Source organism: Pteropus medius, unplaced genomic scaffold (genome assembly GCF_902729225.1).
Source record: "Pteropus medius unplaced genomic scaffold, Ma_sr-lr_union100, whole genome shotgun sequence".
In the NCBI taxonomy this organism is placed as follows: domain Eukaryota; kingdom Metazoa; phylum Chordata; class Mammalia; order Chiroptera; family Pteropodidae; genus Pteropus; species Pteropus medius.
Window position 1 is genome coordinate 350,273 of NW_024346501.1, and position 27,592 is coordinate 377,864.

Genomic DNA, 27,592 nt, shown 5'->3' on the forward strand with positions numbered 1-27,592 from the left:
TATCTTTTAAGCTGGTCCATTAGGCACCTGAGTAACTCCTCTGACTCTCAGGACAGTGTTTTCTTTACTATTTCAACTGGAAAATTAGAAGATAAAGGAAAAGGAAATGACCGCACATGTTGGTAAGAGTGATTCCTTCACACTTACTAAAAATATCCTTTCACTGCGAAAACGGTCAAATGATCAAGCTAGTAACCAAAGATGACGGCATATAAAAGTGACATTCAGGTTATCAGGAAAATCAACGGACTGGGCAAACACAGGCTTCTCCCAGCACTTACTTTCAAATGCATAGGATTAGGATTAGGTATCGAGGACCCATTCAAATATGGTCAGAAACTATGAGGAGAATGGCTTCCAAGATCCAAGAGGCTAGTGAAAGATCTAACTCTAAACCATCACAACTAAACTGGCAATCCTACAGACAAACTAAGTGAGCATCTCTGACCATGGGAGACATTCATTCCCGCTCTTGAGATCAGCTCTAAATTTATGAAGAACCAGAGTGCAGAAATGCATATCCACGTTCCTATAGTTCCTGAAGTTGCCAGAGAAGGAAAATCGTCTTGGTTCTCAATTGTTTTAGGGTCTCAGGCCCCTCAGAGAAAGTGGTAAACACACTGTATCTTTTCCTCAGTGGGTGACAAAAGCATTCATGCACGTCCACACAAAACTCTGTACACTGCTTCCGGGGGCCACTGTCCTCACTTAAGATCATCTTCTATTTCTACTCAATAACTGAGATTCTCAACTCAGAAAAATAGCTCCCAAGTCCAATTCTGACTATTAGGATACTCAGACATTGAGGAAGGTTTCACATGCAGATCATAAAGTATACTGAACTTTATTTTTAAAAACGCAACTTATATGTCTAAATGAATTGTCCTCATTCAAAGAGTCGCCCTAGGAAACCACACATGTTACTTCAAGGAACCCTCAGCAAATTGTTTAGAATGCCTATTTTGAAATAACCTCCAAAATCAGTTTTCACATCATATAAGACTGGAGGGGGTTTTTTTATAGACACATCTCAGGTCTCACTAAAAAACAACTGTTTGCTATCAGCTGGCTTACACAGCAAGCTTTAGAAGTTGTAGCCTGACTCAAAAATAAAATCCACCCACAAAAAAATAAAGGTCCATCACTACTGATAACAGTTTTTAAAAATACAATGAAAGAAGATATAAATGCAATTCCAAAGAGAAAAGATTCAATGATGCACTGAGCTATCGCCAACGTCAAAGAAATAAGCGTATAGCTTTCCAAAGTGTCTATTCTGAAAAGGATAATATTCTTTTATACTTTTAAGTTGAAAATAAAATGTATTTACTTAGTAAACATTGGGGGAGAGGGGGCAGCTGAAGTTCAGCGATGCTCTCCAGAATGGCATCTCTTACTGGGACCCATTTTAATAATAGCGCTAAGGTTATATCACAGTCATACAATCTTTTTGAAATCCCTTTCCCACGAATACTCTGACTGTTCAAGTGTCCCACAAAGGACATTTCCTTAATTAACCCTGAAAACAAAACATCTGAATTTAGATACAATAGGCAGTCAGTGAAAAAAAATGACTCCAGTATTGTTATCTTGGCTTTCGATGGCATAGAAATTCACAGCACAATATGAATTTGTGGAATGACCAGAAAACATTCTCGATTCCTGGTGGGTACAGACTCAGTAATGAAATGCAAAGAATATATGTTTTAGGTCTTGTTAAAAACTGTTTTATAACAAATGAGTTTTATTAGTGGCCATTGCTAAAGAGAGGTCACAACATACCTTATTTGTTCAATGTATGGTATTCACAGAAATGGCCAAATGAACAAGAAAAATTTCCCTGAGAGTTTTCAGCAAGATAGTGTCAGATCACATTAATCAAATGCCCTTGATATTTTGAATGTTTATCTCTAGGTAAATTCAATACCCAAATTGTTATAATGGATCTCTCATTACTATTCACTTTGGTTACCATACTCTATAGACCTGAATTCTGTTAACTTACCTATAATTTAAAGTAAACGGGTGTAATTTAAAGTAAACCTAAGGATCTTTCAAAATCTGAAAATTCTCGCCGCAATTATTCAGGGGGAAAGGATGGATTATTATCATTAATCTGCAGACACCATAGACACATGGCTACCATGGTTACCATACAAATGGCCTACTAGGAATTTCATTTAAACCCTCCAAATGACACACAGAATTTAAAAAGTTTATTCCTGCTAATAAGACATATATGCATATAATGCAAAATAACTTTATTCCTTACCTATCTGGTTTTTTAGAATGAGAAATACATGCTGGGTAAAAAGAAAAGGAAAGGAAAGATAAAAAAAGCCAACTTGTTTACCCATTTACCCCAATATATCCAAGCACTAATAAATCAACCTCTCTCATTTTCTTATATTTGTGATTAGAGCTCTTCCGTGGAGCTCAGTTAAAAACTTCAGTATTCCTAATTAAATTGTAACCTTTCACCAGCCAATCAGACATAGCTTTATCTTTTCATAACATTTTCCATGTCCTAAATTCCAACACCCTGACATGTTCCCTGCCTGACCTCCTTTTCTTAACAGTACCTGCTTTGAAAGGGTCAAAAAATTAAATCCTTCCTGGAAGAGTATTCAGAATTAATCAGTTCAGGATGAGAAGAAATAACTCCTAACTGCTACATAAATAGCAATTATCCATCCTAGGGAGTGCATTCCTTAACTAGTACATGCAAACCGCAGAGGTGCTTAGGCAGGGATGATTAAACACCAGAATCCTACACCCTCACTTGAAAACAGTCAATTAAGGATGTACCTGTCTAATTCTCAGTTAAAAACAAGAACTGACTCAGGTTAGGTTAAGCAGAAAAAGTAGTTGTTTATTGGAAACGTTTTGGGCAGCTCACTATCTGTGAGAGGGCTGGAGACTCAGGCTCAGGTGGGACCAAGTGGGACAAAGCACAGCCAAGGTCCTATCACAGAACAGCCTACCCTGCTGGAGCCACTGCTTCTCCACAGTGGAGAGTCGGACATTCTCCTGGGCTCTGGACCCTAGACAATGTCAGCAGGATACTGGCCCATTAACTGGCTCAGCTGCCTCCAGTCTTCGCAGGCAGAAGGAGCTCAGAGAGCTCTTATAAGCTCTTAAGAGTTCACTCTCCGAGAACTCAATGCCAAAGGAGGTGACATCCCAATCTGACTGCCTGAGATACTCCAAGGAAGGTCTGCCCACCTCAGGCTTTAGGAAGGCTGAGTCCAACTTCCCAACTGCCTTTGATTCTGACAAAAAAGGAAATGAACCAGGCACACATACGTGCATGCACGCACGAGCGCGTGTGTGCGCGCACACACACACACACACACAAACATCTGCCATAGAAGGGTCTAGAAAAAATGAATTGTAGGATACCTATCAGTTTTAAAATACTATGAGAAATTCAAATAAAGATTTAATGCTTATCACACTAAACAAAGAAAGGTATGAATCTTACTGAAACAATAAGGAATGAATAGCCTATTTTCTCTATTTCCGTAGAGAATGATCTGACGAAGGCCACTCATTACAACAAACCAAATACAGTATCCCCCTGGCAATTAGGTTCCGCCTTTATTTATGAATTTATAGGTTCATTATCTATTTAACTTTGGCTTGTGACATCCAAATGGAATTAATTTCCCCCAAAGATACCAAATAAAATATTGTTATAATGTTTAGGGCAAATAACAGGAGAAGTGAAGGGAGTTTATGAGAAACTGTCATGTGCAGGCAGAGCAGACATATTCTGCTACTCTAAAGAACACAGGTGTGATCAAAGATACATGATAGAGTCAGATTTTAACTAAACATACATAATACATCTGAATACTTGAAGGAATCCAACAACAGAATGAGTTCCAGAGCAAAATAGCAAGCTCTCCACCACTAGAAAGAAGTCGAGGAGCAGACTAGGCAGCCACTGTTGGGAACACAGTGCAACTTGTCTGTGCCCCCGCAAACTTCATATGTTGAAACCCTAACCCCGATGTGATAGTGGTTGAAGGTGGGGTCTTTGGGAGATAATTAGGTCATGAGGATGGAGCCCTTGTAAATGGATTAAGTGCCTTTATAAGTGGCCAGAGAGCTGGGTAGCTCCCTTTCCATCGTGTGAAGAAGGCATGAGGACACCCCTTTATAAACCAGGAAGAGGGCTCTCACTAGGACCCAACCATGCCAGCATTCTGATCGTGGACTTCGACCTCCAGAATGATGAGAAATAAATGTTTACTGTTGAAGCCACCCAGTCCACGGCAATTGTTATGACAGCCTAAACTGACTAAAACACTCAACATGAAAACTGCCCACACTGAGTGGGTGGCTGAGCTGACTGGTCCAGATTTCTGAAGTCCTATCCAACTAAGGTCTTAAAAATGATTTCTATGGTGTGGGAAAAAAAAAAAAAAAAGCTGAAATTAACCACATAAAATTTTGATTTGAACTAAAATAACAGACTAAATATTGGGTGAGGTAGACATGAGTCTTGGGAGTTCATTCAGGAGACTAACACAATCTTAGATTTCATTAGAAGGATAGTGTCCTGTACCCAACTGCTCAGACCACCTGGAACACAGAGTGACTGCGTTCATATCAGGGTTTCCCATTTTAAAAAGGACACCAGCACACTTGAAAATATCTAGACAGCAGTGGCCGGGATGGCAGTGTCTGAAAACTATCTCAAGAAAAGAGCTAAGAGAGGATGATGACATGGGGGGGAGGGGCGGGGAGGGAGTGGGAGATCTGTATGTCTGTTCAGGCTGCTATAACAGGATCCCACAGACTGAGTGGCTTAAGACATAGCTTCCAGAACTTTCTCACAGTTCTGGAGGCTTGAAGTCCAAGATCGAGGTGTCATCAGGGTTGGTTTCTGGTGAAGCCTCTCTTCCTGCACACTAAGGAGACAGATATTAATATGCACATCTTACAGGTGAGAAAAAAGGCTGAGAAAGTCTTTCTCAAACCCATACAGTGACTAAAAACATCCAGGGTCAGAATTCAAACCAAAGTCTGAGCTATTCTACTGCAAATCTTTTATGTCAACTATAATCCAATCCTACTGGGCTCTCACTTGGCTCAAGCCCTAGGACCTGATGGACTTCAAAGGCCCCTGTAGTTGACTAAATTCGCAGGGAGGTCCAAATATAATCCAAACCTGTCTTCAAGGGGAAAAGATCCAGGAGTCCAAATCCTAGAAAACAAAAAGGCTTTTCACCACCAAGTCCTGTAACCCATTTGACAAATACAAAGTCCCTGCTATGTGCTAGTCCCAGGGAACATGTAGACAGCAGTGAACAAAAGGAAATCCCACTCACATAGACCCTACATTCTGGGGGCGGGGGGGGGGACAAAAAATACTTTTAATATACATATGTCAAGTTAAAAAGTAAAAAAGGCACAGAGAGTGAAGGGACAGAGGAACGGGAGGCAGAGGACACAATGGGTGCTATTTTAGGTGGTCAGGGAAGGCTTGAATTTCAACTGCTAGAAACGAGTTCAGCGGGTCTGCTGGCTATTGCATCCAGCAGGTCCTGTAATGCTGACTGCAGTTCGGGACTTCCTTGCTTTTCACTAGAAGAAAGGGTGGACCACAGGGCTAACTGCAAACAACAGGTCAAAGAGAAAGAAAAGTAAAGTCTTATTCCTTGACCACAAGGAAAGCAGTTGCCATGGCACTGGGGAAACAGGGAAAGCGGCATTCCAACACCAGAGTATGGAGAGAAATGAAGTAGTGAGGAAGACAAAAGGCAAGTGGAAGTTTCGCTTCGTAGGGGTGCTGAAACCCGCTGGGTGGCAGGCAGGAAGGAAAGCTTTCAAAAGTGGTAAGAGCTAGAAGTACGGGGATGAGAAAGAGGCCGAAGCTAGTAAAGAAAAGGTCTTTGCCTGATCCCTACCCATTTTCTATGTCCCTAATATATCAAGGTTCTTAATGGAATAGTTAACAGAAAAATAAAAATAAAAACATGTCGAGTTTCTGAAGTACTCTATATCACATTAGAATACTTCTAAACAGATATTTTCTGAAATTTTCATCTTTTTGCTCAAAATGTACCTTAGAGTTCAACGGAGTAACTTATTACCTAATGTAAATATATCATCTTAAGAGACAGCCAAGGAGTGGAAGGTTACATGGTGGAGTGGAAGAAACATGTGATGTAGGTCAAGGCAGAGCAGGGTTGCTATCCTATTTCTGCCATTTATAACTATGGGACCTTGAATAATTTACTCGGCCTATATAAGCCTCTTGTTCTTTATCTGTAAGATTAAAACACAAAGATTAAAGAGATAACAGATATAAAGGCTGACTTATAATTGTAAGTTAAGAAATATTCATTCCCAGGCCTTAAAGCAGCTCCAACATCTTTAACAAAGATAATAACACTATCTACCTCATAGAGATATTTTGAAGATTAGATAAAATTTTAGCACAGTGTATTGGACATAGTATTTACAGAAATAGCAATAACTATCTTACTATATACCAGGCACTGTTTGATGAACTTTACATATTATACTTGATTTTATCACTAAATATTAAGTGTAACAATATTATCACTGCATTGCTTATAATTGCAAGTATCTAGAAATAACCAAACTGTCCATGATAGCAACTAGATAACCAAACCAAGGAACACAAAGAATGTTATAGAGAATTAGACAGCCATACACGCTGATAAAGATCTCCAATTTATTAATTTTTCTAAAAGATGAAAAATGTGTATGATCCCTTTTGTATAAACAGAGGTGGATAGATGGTGGATGAATGGATGCTAAAATGGACATAAAAGCCTTGTTTGTTTGTTTGTTTATAAAGTTTCACAGTATGTGGCTTGGTTAAGAAATGGACTCTGGATCCAGACCACCTGGATCCTGACCCCGGCTCGTTCCTTACTGGCTCATGGCTCAGGAAAGGCACTTAAACTCTCAGCCTTGTTATCCTCACCCATAAAACAGGTTAATAACAGTACGCACTTCTTACAGCTTTTGCAAAGATTAAAGGAGCTAACCTATAAAACAGCCCCTGGCATACAGTAAGCAACCAGTTAATGTTAGTTTTTTTATTACTAACCATTTGAATACGTAGACATGGGTTATGAGATTATGGGCCTTTTTTAAATTTTCTTTGTACTTACTGTATTTTAAAAGATAGAGACAAAGAGATTTGTCTGTTGAAAATACAAAATCATATTTATCAACATGAGAGATGCATAGAATATTGTCAAATTGAGATGTGCTGGTACAAAACGGTGTACACAGCAAATCTCATTTTTATTAAAATACATTTAATGTTATGCAAATGTACACAGAAAAGCATTTAGATATGCACTAAAATGTTACCAGTGGTTTCTCTAAGAGGTGGATTATAGACTATTTCTATTTTCTTTTTTTTTGCTTTCTCTATTTTCTGATTTTCCTAAAATAAACTTACATTACTTCTGTAATAAGAGAATTTTACCAATCAGAAGTTATTTCTAACTATGGAACCTACAAAGCAAGAGGTCAAATTAGGAGATTCCTAATGATGTGACCAGAGATGGACTTTAGAGTGAAAACAAATGAGCAGTACATGTTTTCCTGGGACATCACGATGCTACTAAAGAAAACTGATAGTTGCTAAGACTGCCAGCCTTGATCAGGCCTGGCACCTACCTGACTTCAGGGAAGTATGCTGGGATTTAAAAACCTGAATCTGGCCCCAAGTAAATGCCATATGCTTGATGAGAGTCCAGAGAGCACTGTGGGTCACATTAATAAGCAGCACCACCCACCCACACACTGGTGTTTCAACACTTGTGTCACAGCAGCAAATCCATAATGGACCCTGAGTGAACTGGGAGAGGATAACTAAAACAGTCAACATACCTTTTGAAAATAAGTTTACATGATGACTTCTTTTTAAAAGTCAAACCCTGACTAAACAAGGAAGGTCATAAGATTTTTCTCAGATGTGAAAGTAGAAAGGGAAATGTGAGATTATACTCTTTTGACAAGATCTGAAAAATCTGAAAAATGACAAATTATCAGTCATGCAAATTTCGATTTGCCTCTTCTGCCCCTTCTCTCCTTAACATCTCTACAGGACCTGAGACAGCTAGCTCTACTGGTCAGACTGAACTACAACCAACAAGCTACAAAGTAAGCTCAAGATGGGCTGTATATTGCAAACGGGTATAAGATGTTCCTAGATCTCCACCACTGCCAGTCTCCCCTCGCCTCACGTAGGCACCAGACACTGCTTCAGGTCCAGTGCTTTACTGGTACCGCTTCCGAGAAGCAGCAAAGCAGGCATACTTTTGTCTTCATCATCTTTTCTGTCTCCTCTCAATCCCAGTCCTCATATCTTTCTCTGTCTCTCTGTCTCTCTGTCTCTATGTCTCTGTATCTCTCTCTCTCCCACCCCCCACTCCCTCTCCCTACCTCCCACCCCTCTTATCACTACACTAAGGCTGGCAAGAGGCCACAACCACAGCAGAACTTCTAGATAGCAGCAAAGCAATTCGGTCTCGAAGCAATAACACCAGACAGAAAGTCCAAATGCTTAGTTCCTTCTACGTTAGCTATGTGACCTCAGTCCAGTCCCTTCACCACTGTGGGCCTATTTTCTCAACTGGAGGATGAGAGGGTAAAAAGAGATTTCTGAGATCCTTTTGCCGCTTTAAAATTCTGTGATTCCACGACAGCTAAACAAGGTCACCAACAGAAGAACCACCAGGATGCTGGGGGGAAGGAGAATATCAAATGAGTTGGATCTTATTAGGCAGCACGTTCTTACTCAATGAGAGAACTTTAGGCATTTGGACTAACAGAACCACGAGTATTTTTCACTGCAAAAGAAGAAACTGCTATCTTAGTATGCTCTGTCCAGTATTTCTTCCAAGAAAAATACTGTTATTATTTTACTACTAATATTTTATCACAGCTTTTATATGAGTAAAGCATTTGTTTTGATAATAAATAAATCATGCTTCTCAAAGTACAAAAGAATAATCTTCTACCTGTAAACTATATTTGTGAAAAAGTAGGTCCTTAGGTCCTTTGTTGTATAAAGAAGTGGTTTTGCTTTTTTCTCACTGTGGAAACAAACCTCCAAAGCTCAGAGAGGTAGAGCAGATTTACTCTTGGCTGAATTAATTAAACAAGAAATACTGCTTATATACTTACACATTTGAGCAGACATTATAGGAAAGTCAAAAGTCTAACAGGTTTGCCTGTAAAGAGTTTACAATCTCACCTGGAAATCAAATATATACACATGATAGATACCACGTACTTAAACTTACGTACGCCCAATACTGCTGTATGCCAAACACTACACAAGTCACGAGGGATGTGAATAAGACTCCACCACTGCCATAAAGGTCTCGCAAGCTGGTGGGCAGCTAGCCCTACATAACCCACACACAACTCACCGGCCAGCTCTCAATGTGACCTCCACTGCACTTACAGTGGGAAATCCAGTGTCCTTCGCCAGAAGGTGGTGGCTTCCAGAGGAAGAGATGGGGATATATTATCTCATAGTCACCACCTGTCATTTCCTATATCATGGTATATCCTCTGTCAAGTAAAAGCAGGGCCTTGTTTGCTGGGTTGGTTTTTGGTTGGACTGTCAGTCTGACAATCTGTCTTTTAACCGGTACATTCAGTCCATACACATTTAATGTAATTATGAACACATTTGCATTTACATCTACCACCTCATTTTTGCTATCTGTTCCATCTATTTTATTCTAACCTCCTTTCGACTTGATTTATTATTCCATGCCTCCTTCAAGTTTGGAAGCCAAAGACTCTGTTTCTATGCTTTTATTATCCTAGAAATTACAATAAAGTATAAAATTAATCAATTCTTTTAGTCTTCTGTCTGATCTTAGAACACTTTAACACTATTACACTTTCACCACTCTCATTCCCAATTCAAAACACTGAGCTTCAGCCATCATGGATTTATTTGCAGTTCTCCAAACTCCTTATGCAGCCTCTCATCTCTATCGCCCTTCTTTCCCTCACACTTTCTTCCCAGTCTGGCTTAATCCTGTTCACCTAGTTTCTCAGAGTTCTTCCTGACTCCCACAGTGAGTTTCACTCCACTACATCTGTCTTCCCTCTCAGACATTATGCTGCAACAGATAACGACTGCTGGACACCAACAGACAGGGCCTTCCTGGGTCACGGCTAAGCCCCCAGCACTACATAATGGGTGTTCAACAAATATTTGCTGAATGAACAAATGAATGAACGAAATAGTTTAAAAACACAGAAAAATCAAGATGGAAGCAGATCACCCAAAATGAAAACCAAGGTCCACTCATTATAGGATAAAAAGACTACCACAGTGAGTAAGAGTGTAGGCTCTGGTTCCAGACAGAAAGAATTCAAATCTAGATTGTACCACTTACTAGCAGCTAACCTTGGACAAATTACTTAACTTCCCTGTGACTTTGGAAATGCGGATAACAGTAAAGCAAACTTACTGGGTTGTTACAAGGAGTAAATGAGCTAAAACTTGAAAAGTACAACATTCTTGGTTAAGATTCTGTATGTACGTTTATAATAAAGGCTGAATATCTAATTGTTAAAGAGTATAATTTAACTAAATCTGTTATTAGATGCTGATTTAAAACCAGATTAGTATTCATACACTAAAATAATTTACCATAATGCCTTTAATTAATTAGGCACAGGTTTATAGCCCATGAGGACAATATCACTATATTTCAACACTGGAAATTAATCAACATGAATAAACAGCACTAAGTACATGCATTAAAAACACAGAAAATATTTTTTAAAGAATTCCAAAAAATAATCTAAAGGAACAATTTGAGCATTTGAAGGAGCAAGTTTTAGTTTTTTAAATGAGGTAATTATGTTTGTGAATTCTGTAGTCTTAACGAATTTTATTATAATTCCTTAATTGCATTTATGAGTGTTGTTTTTTAAACTTCTGCAATATCCAAAAATATTATCTAAACAATGAAATTATTCATTATTAACCCATAAGACAGATAAAAATTTTAAATAGGTGTTTTGTTCTTTTCTCTCTAAATATTAAAAGATTAGCATGATGTATTTTAGTAGAATGAAAAATCAATTCTAATTCTCTGTTCCTGATTTTGGGGTAGCAATTTATTGTATAACATTTTCTATTTTTTCCTAAAAGCCAATTAAATTTTTCTTAATTAGTTTAATTTTAATGGAAATATTGTGACCCTGAATTAATAACACTATGTTATAATCAAATTTTACCAAGCTTTGCTGTGGATAATCTACTTCATTTTATTACCCAAAGTTCTATTTAAAGACTAAGATTCTAGCTATGTCTCAAATCCTAAAATGTAGGGTACCACAGCAATAGGTCTTTAAAATACTTGGTTGGTAATGATGTAATAAAGGGACATTAACTCTAATTGTGAAAGATCATACCAAATTGGGAAATTTTTTTTTTTAAAGAAAATGATTGTGATCCTTTTACATACATGGAATAATTGAAATTAGATTAATAGTAGAGATCCTTGGTAAAAGTACATTAATAGATAAAAATTATGTGATTAGAAACTGAATTATAAAATACGCACAGGCACCTGAAAATAGTGTTATTTTCCCCTTTGGTGTTTAGGTTTTTACTTGTCTTTATTTTGTTTTTGCTATCAAATACTCAGTACCACATGTGAGTAGCAAGCACTATGCTTATATGGATTACCTCATGTAATCCTCAGAACCCCCCTGTGAGGTTGGTATTATTACTCCCTTTACACACTCAGGGATCAAAATGTTCAAAAAGGTCTGCCTAGCTCTTCACCTCACTACACATTTTCATCAAGCCTATCAACTCATACCTGAGGTAAGAAAAATGGTCAAATCAGCACCAAATGCTCAATGTTCACAAAAAGTCTCATGAATATTTTTAATAGTGCTATATTTTGTTTATATAATTAACATGTACTTTACTAATACTGTTTTTGAAGAGTTAGACAATTCACCAATTACTGAATGCCCCTAAAGGGTTCTTTAAACCCAGTGGGCTTAATCGTACCATTTGTGAGCTGAGTATAGAAGAGAGTATTCCTGTAAGAGAGGACTAAAACAAGCCATGAGTGAGAAGCCGAGCTATTGTCCTGTCTCTGTTATGTATGAGCTATGTACACTTGAGGAGAATCAGCTAACTTTTCTGAACCCCACACAACATACCCCTTATGAAGAAGGTGCTCTGGCAGGGCTAGTAATGCTTGCTCAGCCTACCTCAGAGTTGATGGCAGGATCAAACAACATAGCATGCGTAAAAGTTCTTAGTAAATTATACTAGCACCATATTAAAACCTGGCAAAAATTTCCCTTTATATTTTTTATTTTTAAAAGGCCTACAGCATTCCTACTATTATTTATTATTTTTAGAGGCAAACTTTTTGAAGAGATTTAGCTTAAAATTTAAAACCACAAGGAAATAAATGGGATTAGGTTCACAGAAAATTGTTTTCTTTTAAAAAAAAAATCTGTTTTGCAAATTGAGCTTCAATTGCATGAACTAAATCTGAGCCTACACACAAAATACAAAACAAGGGCTAGCCCTTAACTCCCTCATTCCTGCAAAAAAGATTTACAATGCCTACCATACACCAAGCTGTGGAGCAATAACACTGAACGAAACAGTCTTTAACTGCGATATCTTTGTATCCTTTGCATCTAATAGTACCTGGGACACAGTAGGCACCTAGGAATGTTAGATAAGTAAATATCTATACACGGAAAAGTCAGATGTATAAAAATGACCAGAAATAAATCTGTCATTAGAAAGTTGCTTGTCTCCTGACCAAATAAAACATTTCGGTTCTCCACAAAGACTTAACTAAAGGTGCCCCGTGAAATCTGCTCCACTAAACAGTGTACTGAAGGAAAAGAGATTGGAAGCAAAAGCAGGAAAGCCCTATCCCAAACTCCAAAATAAGATATGCCTGCCTCTCTCTTATGAGAGAAATAAAACTGAAACATGAAAAACCTGACAAATAAATCTCTGATTTTAAAAATAAGTAGACCCCCAAGTGTAAAGCCCGTTTTTCATCAATCAAATAAATCAGGGAAGGCAGCATTTCTAGGCCATTACCCTTGGGTCGACAAGGCGCTTACAAAATGGCTTAACTAATTAGTCTAATCATCGCTTCTGTTCCACATGGTTGTAGCTGCCTAATTACCTAACTCAAAAATGTTCACCCAACCCCCGCACGTCAAGTCTCTGCACAGTTCTATTTCCTCAAACAATTTTTCCACGAGAACATTTACTGACACCATCACATGTAAAAAACAAGAACTGATACGGGGATATGAAAGAGACCTCAAAATTCTGGGACATTTTTTCCTTAGAAACGTTTAAGGAACACAACTAAAAGTTCTAAGGTTCCTTCAGAAGTATACAAATTGCCTCCACCATGCTACCCTGAACAAGCTTGATCTCGGAAGCTAAGCAGGGTCGGGCCTAGTTAGTACTTGGATGGGAGACCACCTAGGAAGACCAGGTGCTGTAGGCCTAAAAAATAAGGGAAAAGGTCCTTGTAATCTGTGAGGTCAACCAAGGGTTGCCTCGCCTAAGAAAAAAAAAGAAGTATGCAAATAAGAGTTGGAAAAATAACTTTGCTTTCTGAAATTCTCTTAATCATTGTTTTAAAAATCTATAGCAAAGGGAGAAATGACAGAACAAAAAGCACATTTTTGCCCCAGAAGGTGACTGGAGCCTGGCATCTGGCCTAAAGGCTTCAAAAGCGACTGCAAGATTGGGCGAGGCAAACCCCAGGGCTGTCGCCACGTTCTGCACAAAACAGTAGCCTGCACAGTGCGGGCTCTAGGTAAAGTAGCTTGGGCTTTATAGGCATTCCCTTCCACCCCCCAGACTACCTCTATTCAATTCCTTCTGTTTTAAAAGTTCTCTTCGAGAAGAAATAAAAAGCGTGCCAGAGACAGCAACAGCCGTGAGTAAAACAAACCAAAGCAGTGGCTAGGTCTGAGTAACCAGCATTGGTGAGCACCTCCTGAGACTTAGCCAGACGCTGTGCCGACATGTTAGAAGCACACTCTGTAAAAAGGTTTAGTTTGCCCTATAACCTGCTGGGCCGCTAGACCGATTTCTTTTGTTTGGGGCCTCTTTTCACAGCCACTTCAGAATGAATTTTTTAGAAAAAGAAAAAAAAAAAGATGTGAAGGAATTGAGAACATCTCAGCTGCGTCAAAGGTGCAGAGACCACTCGAAGATGGCATAGCTTGTTACTTGGCGTTTTATTTTACTTTAAATATGTAAAAGAATACCAAAGGCGGGGGAGGGACTAATTTTAGGCAGAAAAAAATTACCTGAAACAAAAACAGGATAGATGATTTAAGAGAATACCAGGGATTAGAAAATGTAACAGCTCTATAAAATTATCTAGGGCAGATTTCTTTAGCTCTGAGGTCTAATTCCATTTTCTATAAAATGTCACTCATGGTACATTCTTCCCACATAACGTATCATTTTGAACAAATTTAAAATAACCTAAAAATAGGATTTGGGGTTGTTCCTTTAAGCCTCTTCTCAAGGCTTACCCTTAGAGTAGGGTTTAGGATCAACTACCCACCTGATATATGTCCAACCAAGTGCCTGTTGTATGCCTGTCCCAGCACTTTGCTAGAATGGTGATGAAAGAGAAGGTGATGATGATCAATGGTGATGAAAGAGAAGATGATAGCTAATCCCTGTTCCCAGTCTAGGTGGAAGGAAAAGAGTAACAAAAAACATCCAAGAAGAGCACTAAACCTCAATAACGGCAACTCCATCCATTGTGTTAATCTAGCCAGAAATCTGTCATTCTTCCTCCCCTTACATCCCATCAATCAGCAGGTCCCCTGGATCTACACAAAATGGGGCTCATTTATCTTCCACTTGTCTATATCATAATTACCATCATTTCCATCCAAGGAATGTTCATCTTTCACCTACGAATGCCTCTTAATTGATATCCCTGCTCCCTTTCTGCAGTGTGGAGAATGGAATGGAGAGTGATCTTTTCAAAAGGCTGAATTGCTTAAACCTCTTCAATGACCTCCCATTTTCACAGGATATAACCCAAGCACCCTTCTTTAACTTTAATGTCCTGCATGATCTGGCTTCAGCTTATCTTTTCAATTCCCTTCCCTCCGATCCCCATCTCCCCCACCCCAACACCTCCTTACTCACCTGTCTGGGCCCCTGGCCTTCTTTCAGTTCTTCATATGCTAAGCTCTTGCCTGCCCGTGGCCTCTGTGCTTGCTATTCCTCTATATGGCATATGCTTCCTCTGGCCAGTTCCATTTCATCTGCCACAGACATCTGTTCTTTCTGCCTGCCCAGCACTCTTTCTTCTCATAACCAAACACCTCTTTTCTTCTTTAAACCATCTCTCCCCTATTCCCACTCCATGTAATTAGGCTTAAACTGGCAACTTCCCTTCATCTCCACCCAGGACCATGCAATGTAGGCATGTGACTCAGGCCTTCCATCTCCTTGGCCACAGGAATAGACACATAACTCAATCAAGTCAGGCCTATTGAAATATAGAAATATAGGCTGGAAATATAGGCATGCCACAGAGACAGATGACGGGTAATGGTACTATACACCAGGCAGAGGCTATGCTATGGCAAAAAATAAAAAATAAAAAAGGTTTGGCCTGAGGTTCTACTTCCCTCGAATTCAGTCCTGGGCAACATCTATCTCTGGTGCCTCAGGAGCAAGATGAAGAAAAGATGCAGGACAAGGAGTGAAGTCTCTAATCCTGGCTCAGGCAATTACTAGCTATATGATCTTGGGTAAATCAATTAATTAACATTATAGTTCTCAATTTCCTCATCTGTAAAATATCAAAGTAGGACTAGCTCTCTTCTCGACATAGATCTAAAGATTTTAGCTCTGTGATTCCACAACCTCCTTTTAAAGATACAAACTTAGATGACGGCTATGACAAAGCCAGCCCCAACCCATATCACTTAAAAACTACAAAAGTTCCTTTCTGTTTGACCCTACACTATGGTACCTGAAATGTAAATGTAAATAGTGCCACCTTTTCAGAAAGAAATATGGATTTGGGGGCCTTAAAAAGCTCACACCTTTGACTCTCAAACTCCTGTTATAAGACAAAATTCAATTTGGGGGCCTTAAAAAGCTCACATCTTTGACTCTCAAACTCCTGTTATAAGACAATATTCAATGGAAAAAATCAGCGATACAGCCAGAAGTTTATATATAAAGTATATATTAAAGTATGTAATTACAATAAAAAACTGGATACATACTAAGTATCCAACAATAAGGAACTGGTTAAATGAGTTACGGGAAAGCCCTAAGATTAAATAGTAGGTAGCCATTTTAAAAACATTTACAAATAGTTTTAATGACATAGGGAAATGTCCATAATAATAAGCAAAGTAAAACAACATGTAAAACTGTGTATACTCTGTGAACATATACATACATGCACACACACACGCTCAGAATTAGAGAAGAAACAGAAATGCCTCAAAAAAGTTAACAGTGTTTTATCTCTGAATAGAGGGATTATAGTTGATTTTTATTTTCTTCTTTAAATATTTCTATATATCCCAAGCTCTCTAATTATCAGGGCTTTTTAATCAGGAAAAACATTAAAATTAAAAATTTTATGTTTCAAAAAATGTTTAAATTGCACAATCCAAAAAAAATCTTCACCAGAGACCTGCCAATGTACCTACCTTTTCCATGATCTAGAATTCTCTTGATGATTACATTCACTGATGTATCGACAGAAAATAATGCTAAAATGTTACATTAACATACTGGTCTTAGTTTTGCTTAAAGGACTTTCAAATAATTAGGGGTGAGAGAAGCAAAATATTACCTCCAAAGACAGTTAAAATGTCCACATGGTCCTCTAACCATCTCCCATTTGCCCAGATGAATTTACCAACGCAGCTAGGTGACACCTAAAGTCCCCAGAACATGAGATGCACAACCAGGCTGGAAGAAGCTGATGACCATAGCCCAATAAAAGCAGGGCACCACAATGACAGGGTTTCAGTTTTACATAGCACTCTCTCTTGGTATCACTTGGAGACTGGTGAGTCAAATTTGTTGGCACTGCTATAGATACAATAGTGCACTAAAAGTCGGACTGAATTTCCTTTCAGATACAAAAATATGCAAACAAAAAACATTACAGAGGTGAATTCGACCACAGAATCATAAGGGTATTATGTTTACTGTCTAGGACAAAGATCCTGAGTAACAGAATGCACATGTACATACCTGCGCACGCATACTCCTAAAACTCAGGGGGGCCTTCACAGTGAACCACCTCTCTGGGTGTCATCTGGCTAGAGGTCAAACATGACCTACAGCCATGACCTTCTCTGCCTGCTTTAATCAAAAGCCAAGCCTCCAGTATTGGTCCAAAACTGATAATGCCTGTGGAATGTGAAGGAGAGCTCTAGAATTTGTCAAATTGTGACACCACAAAAATAGCTAGTGAAATTTAAAAGGATTAATTCATACACATGTAAAACAGCATTAAGGTAGAGGTATTATTTTAAGATTGTTTCAATGTCAGAACTTTTAGACAAAGGCATTTAAGACATTTAGTCTAAACTAAAAATAAGGCTCTGAGTTAGCAGCCTAAATTTATCTTTTCAATAACTTTTACCCATTCTTAAAACTCTCTTGACTAAATTATCATAATAATAGTTATGCTTCCAATAAATGTTTACAATGTACCAGGCATTGAGCTGAGCATTAAACATAGGGAATTATTTAATCATCAAAAAACAGGTTTCACCCCATTTTACCAATGAGGAAACTGAAGCTCAGAGAAATTAATGCATTTGCCCAAAATTAGATCATCACTGAGAGGTGAGATTCAAACCTAGGTCAGATTCCATCATAAAGTTATAATGTTTTTCAAACCGGAATATGATAAAATAGTTTCAAGAGGTTTATTACACTTGTTTTAGTGTGAACTTACTTATATAACTAACAAGGATCAAACCTCTACCTGCAGTAATTCTAATTATGTGCCAACCAGCCAATAGGTGTGTCTCACAAATCAAGGCAGACTATAGCTGGTCATGAGTCCCAGGAGAATCCTCTTAAAAAACAGATCTCCTCATCGTTTGCTCAAAACTATTGAATGGCTTCACATCGCAGAGTAAAAGCCAATGACCCTACGACCGTGGTTGGAAAAGTGACACACAGGAGGCCCTCAACAAATATTTGCTGAACGAACGATAAATGATTAGAGCCACTGTATCCTTTCTGCTTTCAATGTGAAGATCCTTATGTTTTCAGGAAAATAAAACATGGTGGCATTGAATAAACTGAAGAAACCAAAAGCTTGCCTTTAGGAAAATCACTGCACTCTAAGTTCAGATGAAATTTAAAAAAAAAAAGAAAAGAAAAGACTCAAGTGTGCCCCAGTTAGAACAAAATGAACTATGGCTGCCTCATTATTATGTTAGCTCTGGAGAAGATTAAAAAGGACCTTATAATTTTCCCCTACACATTAATAATTGTAATGGAGAAAAAAAGCAATAGAACGGAAGTCTATACGGAAGACTTGTACAACTGGGTGTTTATTTTCTCTAACTTTCTCAGTTTCCTCATTTGCAAAATGAGATTAGACTACAAGAGTCCTAAGCTCCTACTGAGCTCTAACATTCCATGATTGAATTGAGATCTCCAACTTAATTTACAAAAGGACTAAGATAGTAATTATTGGCCTGACAAAAAGAATGTTATTTTAGAACAGAAATTACAGCAAAACCTCTAGACAAGAAAGTAAAACTTAAAGGGTCTTTCATCTGAACAGTTAGACAACTCACCTGATGGCCAATTCCTATAATCCCAAACTTCCAAATGCAAGCATTTAATCTAAAATATCCAGGTAGATTTCTAGGATATGTCCAAACATATCGAAACAGAAAGTTGGTTTAGTTTTTCAAACAACTCTGTGAGAAAGTACTTTCTTTTTTAAAGGAAAACAAAACTCTTACTGACCACTGTTTACCAGTATTTACAATAAAGTAAACAATATACAACTGTATAACATTCTCATTACTACAACATTATTGTTTTTCCCGGCTTCTGCTGAACCACTAATCCAAATACCAAGATTGAGCCTAAATGTCAGGAATGAGTTAGGGTAAAGAAAAAATACACAGGTCAAGAGTTTAAATTACAAAAGTTTATTCACTCATTTTTATCCCAGCAGGTCCTAAATCTCCAAGCTTCTAACCATCTCTAACCTTCATTACATGAATGAAGTCTTACATATTCCATGAATCTTGACCTTTTAGTCAATACAGCACAAGGATTTCAACTTCTTGTAAAGGAATGGTTCACTAGAAGGAAACTCTAAATAAGTCTTACTTACCTAATTAAAACATCCCAGAATTTGCCTAGTTTTCTTATTTGGGTAGGGAGGTTACTGGTAATGACAAATTTTCCTTTAAGGGGTTTTGCAAATAAACTTGCATTTATATGATTGTATATCTGGAGTCTGATATGGCTGCTTTTAAACTGTCCAATGTTAACTGCTTACATTATATTTAAATTATCCAATTAATTATAAATTATTTAATTTCAAAGGTTAAAGCTTCAGGAAAATTTTCAAGTTAACTTGAAGTGACTTATTTCTTAGGTTGCTAAAAACGATGGCATCCCAGAACCATGGTCTAATCCATGGTTGTGAAATACTGTTTTTGGTTTAGTAAATGTTTAATAAAAGAAAGAAAGAAAACCATTTACATATGTAGTCTAGGTATATACACTGAAAACCCCCAAATAAACAAAAACCAGAATGATCCTTAGGCAGACATGAGTTAAACACAAATTCTGACTAAGTAATGGCAAAAGAGATTTTCCCCAACATTTATAAAAACCATTCTCTAACAGAGGTAAAAATATACCATGATATCAAATGTTTTTTTTCTGGTAAAGGGAGCAACTACAGGAAGCTTTTGTTCAAAGTGACCAGAGCTATAGATGCAAAAAAAAAAAAAATACCCAACAACTCCCCAAATACTACTTCAAAACAAACATATCAAATTTGATTTTCATTAGAATGTAGTTATTTCCTCACCTAATAAATTAAAAATAAAAAACGAGACTCAGATCATTCATATATAGAAAGGGCAATGCAAACATGTATTAGGCTTTGTTTTCTGGACAAGAATGCCAAGTTAGTCTCACTTTATAAAAAGCAATTATAATTTGAAGACATTTCATATTTGTCTCTTTTGCCAGCACCAAATCTGCCTCATCGTAATCTTTCCATTTTATGAGAAACATTAATTCTCCATTGTTGTCTGTGGCACCAATTACTCATTCAGGATCAAGGCCTCTGGCAAAACCTCTTGGTTAATCAGCAGCATCTCTTTTCTTCTTTGATTTGCTATCATCAGACTCATTGCCAGATAAAGTTTCTCTTTTTGTACCATCTTTTTCTTTACCAGCTTTTTGAGAATTAAGAAATGCTTCACTTAACTCTGGATTATCTAAATTTTCTTCCAGTTCCCAAGTATCGTCGGCATCTGTGAATCCCGTCCACTTTAGGAAGTACTCCACTTTCCCATTCAGTACGCTTTGGTCCAGTACTTCTTCGACCACAAATTCTTCAGGCTCTGCTGTTTCAACTCTTCTACTTTTTCTATTCTGCTTTTTTTTGCAAGGTAGTTTTACTGGGGGCCGTTTTTTATTGCAGACTTGAAGAGCTGTTGTTCACCGCCTCTGAGGTGCTCGGGGTCCATTGTCTGCAGTGTCTCTGGCCTGTGTGCCTTCAGCTCGAGCCACGTCAGAGGGGGAGGCAGTACTTTCTTATTTTGAAGTAAAAATCTGCTATTCTGTAAATTTCTCTTCCATGTTCTTTGGGGAAAGACAGAATAAAAATATTCCTTTTCTGTAGTCAGATTTCTTTAAATGTATTTCTTATTCCAAATACTTAAAAACAGCTATTACATCCACTAAGTCTTCATTTGTTAGCTTAAAGATTAGTTTCTATAATCTCTCCTAACATTGCATGATTTTCTTACCACTCAACTAACTACCTGATTCCCTTTCATTATTAATGTCTCTCTTAAAATGTAACACCCAGAATCAAATACAATAATCCTCACAGAATCTAATTGCTTTAGACTGCGATGGCACTGCTTTTGGCACTTATTTACATAAAACCAACCTTATAGCATCATGTTAATGATTAAATAAGATAATGAGCACAGAGGTCTAGCACAATGCTTGGCCTGTAGTAATGACTCAATAAATGGTTGTTGATAATGTGATTCCTGTTAATAATGAGTTATAATAATAATTCATTAGTATTAAAGCATTATCTCCCCAATCAAGCTGTAAGCTCTAGTTCTCTATTACATTGAAGGTTTGCCTTACATATTATTTGCTGTTGTTCCTCCAGGTCAGAGTTAGGCAGAGAGATAAAGTGTTAAGGCTCAATTTAAAATGGCGATCAGTCAGAAATCAAGATAACTCTGAAATTAAAGCAAATTAATGGCAAACAGGATATGATTTACTTAAAGAGTTAACTTATACTCAAGTTTCCAGAACACACAAGCAATCCCTACTCTACCCCTCAATCATGCAATTTAAAGATCCGTGGCTAAGATATACTGAGGAAAGCAGTTTGGTACAGACTTTAAGAGAATAAGTTCTGGACTCAGAACCTCTGTAATTCAAATCCTACATCCACAGTTTACCCACTGCATGACCTGGGGCAAATTTCTAAACTCTCTGGTCTCTCTGGTTCCCAATCTGTACAATGTGAGTTATAGCAGTCCCTACTCACCTTATGGGGGTTTACGTAAATCAAATGAAAATGGTTATGAAGTGTATTTGGGATAGCGTGCCTCACCTTTCAAAACTCAGTGAAATTACAGTTTTAACTACTACTCTGGAGTTACCTAAAGAGGCAAAATTATCCTAAATAATTTGCGAAACTTATCATTTGAAAGTCTCAGCCATTTTTAATGTATATAGACCCTCACCTCTGACAGCCATTACTGAAGTCAATCAGCAGCTTACTGTGTTCTGCATATTTATTCATTAGTATTAATGAATAAATTTTTTCCATACACTCACCTATTAACTTAGATTTTAAAATGAATGTAAAAAATTCTATCCTAATTTTAACGTTTAACTAACCATCAATGCTATCACTACAGCAAATAGTGTATAATATTCACAGAGAATGATGAAATAAAGGTACAAACAACACCGCGCTTATTATACCTGCAACTGCTTTGCACATAAATCGGCGCTATCCGATACAATAGCCACATGGGGCCATTTGGCACCTGAAATATGGTAGATGTGCTGTGAATATAAAATATATGCCATATATCCTAGACTCAGTATGGGAAAAAGGATATAAATTATCTCATTAATAATTTTTATACCAATTACATATTGAAATGACAATGTTTGGGTTATATGGTGTTAAATAAAATATATTATTTAAATTAATTTAACCTGTTTCTTTTTACTTAAGGTAGCTACTAGAAAATTTTAAATTATATATATAAATCACATATTTCTATTGGAAAGCACTGATATAGATGATCCAAAAAAATGCGGCTCGTGAAAATTAAATTCAGGACAAGATATATGATCTAAATTATAGCAGAAACTAAATGTAGAACTTAAGTGAATTTTCAGAGTTCATATATAATTAATTTCAAATTCCTCCCCAATCAAAAAAATAATAAGAATCTTTGATAAGTACCTTTTAAATTCTAGAGACATCTGAGAAGCTTTTATCAGAATATGGTGAATGGAAAAGATATGCTCTATTTTTCATAAGCTGACCAGATTTACTTACATAACACAGCTTAGCAACTGACCTCCATCAAGAGAGTTAGCCTTAGCTTGCAAGTGTCCAGAGCAATAGACAGCTGACAAAACTTGAACACACTTGAACTGGCAAAATGGCTCAAGTGCTGGGACTTTGCCTGTGGGTCTTACAGCACACATGCAGGTAGGTGTTCAGAACCTAGGAGGAAAATGGCCTCGGGATTCAAATAAGACCCCGAAGTCTGGGCTTCTGCAGGTAATACGAATGAAACTTGCCTTGAGTCTCTTCAGCTACCTAATAACTAAACAGAAGCCAGTAGCATTTTTGCACAGACCAATAAAAACGCAAGGATTGGAAGGTGGATGATACTAAAATGTACATTCTGAGAGTCATAAGGTCCTGCCAGAGAGGACCAGTGCAGAAATAAGAGAAAGGAGGAAGAGAACAAAACATGAGCAAAACTTAGGGGAAACAAAATAAGCTGAGAAGTAGTACTCTGATATCTTTCTACTCAAAGTGAGGTATGAGGTGTACCAGCATTACTGGCATCACTTTGGAGTTTATTAGGAATGCAGGATCTCAGGCCCCACCCCAAACCTAGTGTCAAAATCTATATTTCAACAGTATCCCCAGGTGATGCATACAGCATGCACAGAGAAGATCCAGAGGCGTTTACCTCCTGGTTCCCATTTGTTTCCCTGTGGTTGCTATCTGTAAACACAGGACCTTATATGTACAATGCAAGCAAAGACTATTTTATTGACTGAATAAATTCTTGGAAAACTCAGAGGAGTTATACACGCTTAAAGGATGGTGGGGAATTATCATCTGAGATAAAGCTAAAGAAGTCATCGGTAAAACAATAAGTTACCACTACACACCTATTAGAATGACGAAAATCAGGAACACTGATACCACTAAAGGCTGGTGAGGATGTGGGGCAACAAGAACGCTCATTCTTTGCTGGTGGGAATGGAAAATGATACAGTCACTTTAAAGCAGTGGTCCCCAACCTTTTTGGCACCAGGGACTGGTACTCCTATGAGAATCTAAAGCCTGATGATCTGAGGTGGAGCTGAGGCAGTGATGCTAGTGCTGGGAAGTGGCTGCAAATACAGATGAAGCTTTGCTCACTAGCTCACCTGCCACTCACCCACTGGTTCCTAACAGGCCACGGACCTATACTGATCCACGGCCCAGGGGTGGACTCGTGCTTTAGAAGACAGTTTGGCAGTTTCTTACAAAACTAAACGTACTTTTACCATATGATCCAGCAATCATCTTCTGGGTATTTACCCAAAGAAGTTATGTACACACAAAAACCTACACATGGATGTTTACGGCAGCTTCATTTGTAATTGCCAAAACGTGGAAGTAACCAAGATGTTCTTCAGTAGGTGAAAGGATGAATAAACTACGGTACAGCCAAACAATGAAATATTATTCAGCACTAAAAACAAATGAGCTATCAAGCCATGAAAAGGCATAGAGGAAGCCAATCTGAAAAGACTACACACTGAATAATTTCAACCATATGATATTCTGGAATAGTCAAAACCACAGAGACAATAAAAAGATCAGTGATTGCCAGGGGCTAGGGTAGAGGGGAGGAATGAATAGGCAGAGCACAGAGGGCTTTTTAGGGCAATGAAAATATTCTGTGTGATGCTATAATGGTAAATACGTATCATTATACAGTTGTCCAAACCCATAGTATATATAACACCAAGAGTAATGTAAACCCTAATGTAAACAATGGATTTTGAGTGATTATGATGTGTCATTAGGTTCATCAACTGTAATAAATGTACCACTCTAATGAGGAATGTTGATAATGGGGGAGGCTATGAATGTGGGGAAAAAGGGGGTTAATGGGAAATCTCTGTATCTTCCTCTCAGTTTTGCTGTGAGCCTAAAACTGCTCTGAAAAAATAAAGTCTTCTAAAAAGAGTCATCGGTTACTGAAAGTTTGTGAACGGAGGGTACCTCAAGCCCATGCATACTGGTGCAGAACTAGGGACTGCATTAGTTGAATAATATAAACAAACTATCCGTACCAAAAAATAATTTATTTAAAGCCTCAGACAAAATAAAAAGTTTTGATTTTTGATGGAGATGGGAAAATAAGAACTTTGTTGAAAATATAGACTACATTAACAAAAATTAGTGTTTATAATAGAAAGCTAAATGATTTTAGCTGTTTTAAACTAAACCAAATTCTCCTAAATGGGAATTATGCTATGACATGAAGGATCATTCCTTTTTTCCCCTGAACTATCTTTCCCATCAGCAAACATACTGTTATTTTCCCCTATAAATCCCTCTTGACCTCACTTTACCTTCGGCTATATTTCTCACCCTCGCTTTACAGCAAAAATCCTCAAAATATTTGTCCACATTGGATGTTTCCATATCTCTACTTCTATTCTCTCTTGAACCCTCACCAAGCAATTCGTGGTCCTCACTACTCCACCAAAACTGCTGCTGTCAAGCTTTCGAATGAAAGGAACTGTAAAAGACCAGTGTGATGGAGTAGAGTGATCAGGGAGGAGAGCAGACACCAGTTCTTGTAAGTTCTCTGGTCTTGACCTCCCTACGCTAAATCCCTAAGTCAACTCGCGATCTTCATTTCACTTCATCTCTTGGGAATCATCCTCTTGGAAACAGTTTCTTCACTTGGCCCCAAAGACACCAAACTGCCCTGGTTTTCCTCCTCCCTCATTAGCAGCTTTTCCTCGTTCTTGGTTCTGAACCTCGTTTTCTATCTGCAATCGCTGCCTCGTGGTTTGGTCCAGTCTCTGCAGTCTGACAAATGTTTATCTCCGCCCAGACCCCTCCTCTCAAACCCAGACGAGGATATCCAACTGTGTACTGGACATCTCCAAAACTGAGCTCCTGATCATTCCCCTGAATCAGCTTCGCCCTATATTACTTAATACAACTCTATCCTTCAAGCTGCATAAACCAAAATCCTTGCAATTCACCGCTGAGCTCTCTCACTCACGTCTCACATTCAATCAGGAACTCTTCCTCACTCTTCTTTCAAAACATACCGCTCTGGTCCCAGCCATTACCATCGCTCACCTAGGTTATGGCAATAACCTCCTAAATGGTTTCCTTACTTCTGCCCTTCCCTACTTAAGTCTAGTCTCATGGGACACAGTAGTAATGTGTTCTCTTAAAACATAAGCCAGATCATGTCACATCTTTGAAATTTTCCATCAGCTTTTCTGCTCACTCTAAATATAAGCCAAAGCCCTCACTCTAAATATAAGCCAAAGCCCCTGCAAGACCAGAGAACTTACAAGAACTGGTGTCTGCTCTCCTCCCTGATCACTCTACTCCATCACACCAGTCTTTTACAGTTCCTTTCATTCAAAAGCATGGTCTGGCCTCAGGACTTGCATTTGCCGTCCCCTCCTCTTGGAGCACTCTTCCCCCAAGACAGTCACATGACTCCCTTCTCTTTCCTCAGGCCTTTCAACACAAGTCACCTCAGTGAGGTCATCCTTGACCATCCTATTTATAATTGCAACTCCTCCCACTCCTAACCTCTCTTCTTTCTTTGCTTATTTTTTCCCCAAAGTACTTCACACACACACATAAACACACACACACACACACACACACACACACACAGTCTATCTCACTTTACAAGAGTAAGATTTTTTTTGCCTATTTGTTGAGCACTATGTACCCAATACCTAAAATAAAGCCTGGTATATAGGAGGCACTCAATAAATATATGTTTAATGAATATATGAATTAATGAGAGACATAGGATCTATTATAGTATATACTTTGTAGCCTTTTAAAAGGGTTGTATTTTAATAGGCACTTTGTATGCAAATACATATTCAGATATTGTGGAAAAAACAAAGTTGCTCCAATTTGATAGTTAAAATTAACCTCATACAAAATCTAATTATAAAGAAATAGTTCCCTAAACTGAGAGATGCTCTAAAACACTCCAAGGTACTAGGATTTCTCAAAACCTTAGATCTCGCTTCACCAGAGCACACTGAAAAGATGGTCTCAATACGTCCACCCTTCCAGAAGCAGGAGAAAGTAGCCACCCCAATATAATGGACTTTGATGCCTTCAAATGATAGAGAAATTATAACACAAAGCACACAGCACTTAATATTTTAATGGTGTATAAAATCTGGGCGTAACCCACTTACAGGGAACCTCTGGACTCAAGTATGAGAGGAAAAAAATGTGTTATTGTTGTGTTAGACTTTGGTAATGCATTCATTCGATAGATGTGGGGGGGGGTCATATTTTTATAAATCACATTTTAAAAGAACTTCAAATTCTATTCCAGGTAAAAGGAAAACAAAATAATTTCAAAAAACATTTAGATGCAGAAATAAATAATTCAGGAATGAAGTAACTGTACACAGACATGACATGAGGCAGATAAAAGCCAAAAGCGATTTTAAAACAAAAATGGAAAGAGTGTCCTGATTTCTCAACTTGATAATATAAAATCTCACATGCTATATCAGGTTTGCTTTTGTTTCTAAAGTTGTGTATACAGCAGGAGCTCTTAACCAACCTCTAATTAGCCGACTCCAGGACGAACAGTCACCCTATAAGACGTCCTAGCAGACGCCCATTATTATCCCATGTCCTAGCTAATAATCAAGGCTTTGGAAAGCTCATGTAATTCTGCTCCTATCATTGAGCTGATAGGAACCAAGAATCAGTTGTGTTTGCTTCCAAACTGATTTCTGCCA

General features: G+C 37.9%; 1 protein-coding gene and 1 pseudogene across 1 annotated transcript in view; both read right to left on the minus strand.

Annotated features, from left to right (window-relative positions):
• The window catches only part of PSD3 (pleckstrin and Sec7 domain containing 3), a 500,329-nt gene that overhangs the window by 323,409 nt on the left and 149,328 nt on the right, over window positions 1–27,592 (minus strand).
• Window positions 18,457–22,103, minus strand: LOC120613138 (chromobox protein homolog 3-like; annotated as a pseudogene).